This window comes from Pundamilia nyererei, unplaced genomic scaffold (genome assembly GCF_000239375.1).
Source record: "Pundamilia nyererei isolate P.nyererei 1_Seehausen unplaced genomic scaffold, PunNye1.0 scaffold00009, whole genome shotgun sequence".
NCBI lineage: Eukaryota > Metazoa > Chordata > Actinopteri > Cichliformes > Cichlidae > Pundamilia > Pundamilia nyererei.
The window spans coordinates 3,839,384-3,844,872 of record NW_005187410.1 but is presented as its reverse complement, the minus strand read 5'-3'; the positions used below and the strand labels follow the sequence as shown (position 1 = coordinate 3,844,872).

At 38.0% G+C, this 5,489-nt stretch overlaps 1 protein-coding gene across 1 annotated transcript in view; it reads right to left on the bottom strand.

Annotated features, from left to right (window-relative positions):
- b3galt1b (UDP-Gal:betaGlcNAc beta 1,3-galactosyltransferase, polypeptide 1b) overlaps nucleotides 1-3,352 on the bottom strand; it is a 59,563-nt gene extending 56,211 nt beyond the window's left edge. Inside the window, exon 1 of the mRNA XM_005723432.1 lies at nucleotides 3,252-3,352. The gene's annotated coding sequence lies outside the window, so the exon portion shown is untranslated. The remainder of the gene's footprint in view (nucleotides 1-3,251) is intronic.
- Nucleotides 3,353-5,489: the final 2,137 nt, after the last annotated feature.

The window sequence follows — 5,489 nt, the reverse complement described above, 5'->3', positions numbered from 1 at the left end:
GTGGGGGAACTTGCACAATCGGTGGCTGACTAAATACTTTTTTGCCCCACTGTATACAAATAAACTTGCCTTGCCTTGTTTTAAAGTCTTTCAGTCCTTCATGACAGCATAGTGAAATTCTATCATGCACATTTATGATCTCGACCCCAGACTGCAAACTGATGAGATACAATGCACAACCAGTGATAGTTGCCAGTTTTTTTGGCAGTCAGGAAAGTGATCATTGGCTGATAATGATGTACAGTCAATAAAGGTCTACCCCTAAAAAAGAAAAAAGATTACTGCTGCCAACGCAGCATGTTCTCAATTTATTTGCCATCCAATAACATTCTCGAATTAAAGGCCATCAAAGTAGAATCAAAATGTAACACTATTTTAGAGTATGCCAGATAGCATTATAGGGAGCACTGAAATTTTCAGAGCTGAAGAACAAATTTAATCCATGATAATAAATAATAAATATATCAACAGATCCATTAAATATGTTAAAAATTTTATAAACACACAATTTGATGATTATTAATGGAGTTTGCCATAAACGTCTATACAACTGAAAGGTTTTTTTTTTGCTACTACAGGAGTCCAGGAGAAGCTTTTAGGTATTTCCACTTTTAAGACCCAGAAGCGACGTTTAAACAGTCCTATCCACCCAAAACATGCACAACAGTGATAACACTGTGTCATCACAGTCAAACAGCAACAAAGTGGCAACAAGCCAAACTGCCAGAAACAGAATATTTTAGAACAAAAGACACATGTCAGTAAAGAAGCAGTTCGCAGTACTAGAATGGTACCACGGTGATCCCTGATTGTTATCATTATGACTGTTGTCACAGTATGTGCAAATGATCACCACTTCAAAACACAAGCTTCTTGCGGTTGCTTTCATTAATTCAATCAGTCAATTCCATGCTCCTTACATGGTGCAATTTCACTAAGGGTCATTAATAGACTAATGGCTCACTTTTACACACAAAACACCCACTAAGATGCTCACACTGTAAAAGATTCATGTTATTGGTTTAACATCTCAACAAAAAAGCATTACATTTCTTAGGAAGATAGGGAAGAGCCACTCTCAGAAACATACTAGGTACATGAAACCATAACTTTGCTCTGTATAAGCAGGTATATCATCCTGATTTACAGTAGCAGAGTGAGTGACACTCAAGAAATTACTGTAGATCCATAGATTGTGGTCCTGTGGTAGCCATTGATTTCTTTACAGCACCTTTTCCTAAATGTTATGGGGCTGCTTTGGTTGTGGCCATGTTACTGTTTACTCCTTGGATCATTACTTTACTATTATTTGTGTTTTAATTGGACTATGGGGGAAAACTGCTGTTTCCTATTGAATGAGCTATTCTCAAATACGCCAGGAAATGTACATTTCTTGGTAAAGAGTCTGTCAATCTGTGCTTTTAGGGAAGAGAAAGAGCTGGCACAAACACAGCAAGAAAATAAGCTGTGCACATGTCAGCCTATTATTAGCCAGCCTAAGTCCTGGCTGTTTTGGATGGGTAAATACAGAGCTATTGTCCTGACTTCATTCAGTTGCCCTTTGAATGGCTAAAATTTACCGTGCAAGAATAGAACTGTGATTTTTACACAGATCAACATAATAAACATGATAGCTTTTTATGTATAATTAGATTTCTTATATACAATGCATTTATCTAAACTATACCTATTTCTCCAACCACTGAGAATCACTAATAATCTAATATATGACAATGCCCTTATTTTTACAGATGATTTCTATTCAATAATAGAGTCAGCTTGACATTATCTCTTTTGTATTCTGCCATTTATTTCGAACAGCCTCGATGTAAAATGCACTCACGTGCTCTAAATAAATGCTGATTGTAAGCCCAGTGTAACACGGGAAGCACCACTGACTAAGCAAAGATACAGTACTTTAACCAAGGATTAAAGCTTTAGATTCCCGCGACTAATTACACCTTGCAGAAATGTGATTAGTGAAAGCAGTCAGAGTAAGCAGAGCACAGACACGTACACGAACCTATATGAGCAAGTATAGGCACATGATCAGCTGCATACAACGTAAACAACAAGACGCTGCTAGACGCAGAGGCAGTCTGGCAGTGAGCGTTAATGGCTGTATGGGCAGATGGACATGCAATGGAAACCATCATATGGCTGCATCACAAAGAGGATTAGCGTTTGATCCAGCTAGTGATCTAAAATGACCCAGCAGATGCAGCAAGAAACACAACTCTTAGGAAGAGCTTGCAGTCTCTTGGCTCTAAACTTTAAGCCTTCCTATTAATCTCATCAGACTGTTTGCTACATAAGTGATAAAATGATATTTCAATATTACCATGGAGACTAAGTAAAGCCTCAAATTAAGCATAGGTATTAAGGTTTAAGGAAGCTCACACAGCTTATGTGAATTCACTAAAAAGAGGTCTTTTCACAAGGTGATGTGAGGGAAATTTAAGAGCATCCATTTTCTTCTTTTTGGAGATGTTGCCACTGGACACCAAAGTCTGATCCACTGAGCATCACTTACTACCAACAGATAATAAATAACAATTATGATACAACACTAACAATTATACAAGACGACTTTTATTTCATTTATTTAAAGGTTTATATATTTTGGGCAAAATATCCAGCAGAACGTTTTTCTTTCCATATATCTAAACGATTTCCTAAAGCTTATATTATTCATCAGTCACGACAAATATAGCCCATCTTTAAAATTTTAATATTTTCTTACAAGATCTATTTTCTTTGCAAGCGAGCGTCGAGAAAAAAATCGCATAAAAATTGAATAAATGCATCCGTTTAAACTTTGATTCAGGTGCATTGTAACTTGGCTACCTATGCCTGGTGTCCTCATTGCCCCGGACAAACTACGCATTTCTAACGGTGAGTGCAGAGGTGACAGCCGTGCCAAAGAGGACGGAGATCAGGGAGTGCTCAGCTGGGATTGCACCGAAGTCGCCAAACGGCATCCCTAAAGACCCAGGCGTGTATCCCGATAACCCGAACGTACTAAAGCAAAGACCAAAGCTCAACAATAGAGGGGACACCCGAAAACCTGCGGATGAGCGCTCGGAAATGTGGAAGGACAGATGATGCGAGGACGGATGAATCCACTCATACTGCAGAAATTTTAAAAAGTAGAACCATCCCTGCGTAATGCATCCCACAAGATAAGAAAAGCGTAATCTTTCACTGCTTATTGGCACGGAAAAGAGGAAAACCGTCCTCGTTGTACATACCTCACTCACTGTCTCCATCCCACTCAGACTTGTGGTCCTGATGATATGATACCGCGTTGCTCCAGCATCCTAAAAAGCACCGTTGTTCGACTGAGGAGGGGGTGAAACATGACGGCGGTGGTGCAACTGGCCTGACGTACCGCTCTATGAGAAGCGAACGACCAATCAGAGCGCAATCCGATACAAGCCTCACCAATCCGCTCTAAGGGAGAGAGTGAGGGCTGCTCAGAGATACTACTGTAGTAGCAAGGTAGATTGACGCTGTGGGAGAATTGATCGTCAACTCCTGCAAACTGTTTCAAACCAGACAACACGTTCATCCCGCAGATAAAACAGCTGAGTGAATGAAGTGAGTACTGAGGTATTTTGTGTTTCAGTTTGTGTCTTTCTAAAGATACACTTAAGGTTTGTGTGCTTTTGTTGTTTTGTTTTTATTGCCACGATGTTTAGATAAAGCAGGGGGCAAACACAGGTAACAATATAACAACAAATACAAGCGAGATCACCCTCAAACACAACAACACAACAGGTAACCCTGGGAAAAAGTTCATTATCAGTCCAAAAGACTAACTTATTGGCAATGACAACGATATGCGAGCATGTTACCTCGTCAGGTCCTCTGGATGTTACTTCGGGTTCTGGCTCATAGCCAGTCACGGAAAGTAACAAATAGGTCTAGTACTGTAGTTATTGTGACATTATTCTATAAGGTAACTAAGAAGATTCTATTAACCTCCTAATAACTTTACTTACTGCCAAATGTTTCTTGGTAGAGGTTGTACTTATTACAAGTACAAAAAGAACTGGATTCCTATTTTGCCTTAAAGGCATAAATCTTACAAGGTGGTGACTTGAATAACCATTTTCCCTCAACAATAATCAACAGATAAATTCTTAATACACAAAAACGACACTTTAAGTGTTCCAGATTAAATTTAAACCATCTTCCCTATTCTTTTTTTCTTTTAAAGTATTTGACTACTACTAGACTGTCAAGAAGCACTTTGCAATGACTAAAAAGGAGCCAGTATATTTCTAAAATCCGTGCCAATAAGCACCTCGTTAATGTTGAAAATGTGTACCTAGATATAAAGTGCACCATATGCAATAATGCTGAAACACTGGATGGATATTAGCACTTTTAATTTTTTCTTAATATACATTTTCTATCCAGAGATGCTTTCTTTTCTTTATTAAATAAAATAAAATTTGCGGTTTGGCAGTTTAATAGGAACCAAAGTGGACTGTGGCCTAAGCTCTATGGATAAAAGTTTTCATCCAATGACTCTTTGAATTCAGGTGTTTTCACTCTCATTACCACGGGCATATAAAATCAAGCACCTGGCTCTGCAGTCTGCCTTTACCAATACACTGTAAAATGTAATATTGTGTTTAATTAAAAATATTAAATAGGCTGAACTCAGTTTTTTATCAATTTGTTATTAGAACTCGATTTAAATAAGTTACCAGTACTTTTTATGCAAACGCTGATAAACTCAATTTATTTGAGTTGTCTTAACTTAGAAAAACTAAGTAAGATGGAAGTTTTGCTTCTCAGTGCGGAAGGATGAAAGATGTGTTTTGAAAATGCCACGTCACCACCGTCCTCCTCCCTCTCGGATCAGTCCGCATGTTCATTGTTACCAGCATTTTTTATGGAATATGTTGAGCAAACCTGGAAAAGCGTCAGCTCAAGATATTATTGTTGTCATTGCTGTGGATCTTTACCTGATACACTGACTTGGTGAGTAAATGTTTACTCTTATTCAAACTGATTTTGTGGCTTCTCTTAGTTTAGCACCAGGTTTATAATCTTGCTAGCTAGTTAGTGTTAGCCTAGCGTTGCTGCTACGGCTGGGCTCGTGTTACTTAAAAATTAACACTACAGCCTTAAAAACCTCACGTAAAAATATGTCTGTGAAATTTTCTGTTGATTGTTTGAAATAAAAAAGTGAGATAAGAGCCCAGACAAAATTCTTCGGGAGGTGCAGCCGTTAGGGTTGGGGTGCGGTGGGGTGTGGGGGGGTATTTTCAATCCATTGCCATAACTAACTAACTAACTAACTAATAGGGGTGCAATGATACACAACATTCACGGTTCGGTTCGGTTCGATACTTTGGTGTCACGGTTTGATATTTTTTCAATACAAAAAAATGTTCATGCTTTTTTAATTTGTCATTTATTAAAATGATAAATATATATTTTAACTCAAAAGTACAGTTTTTAAATTTAATGTT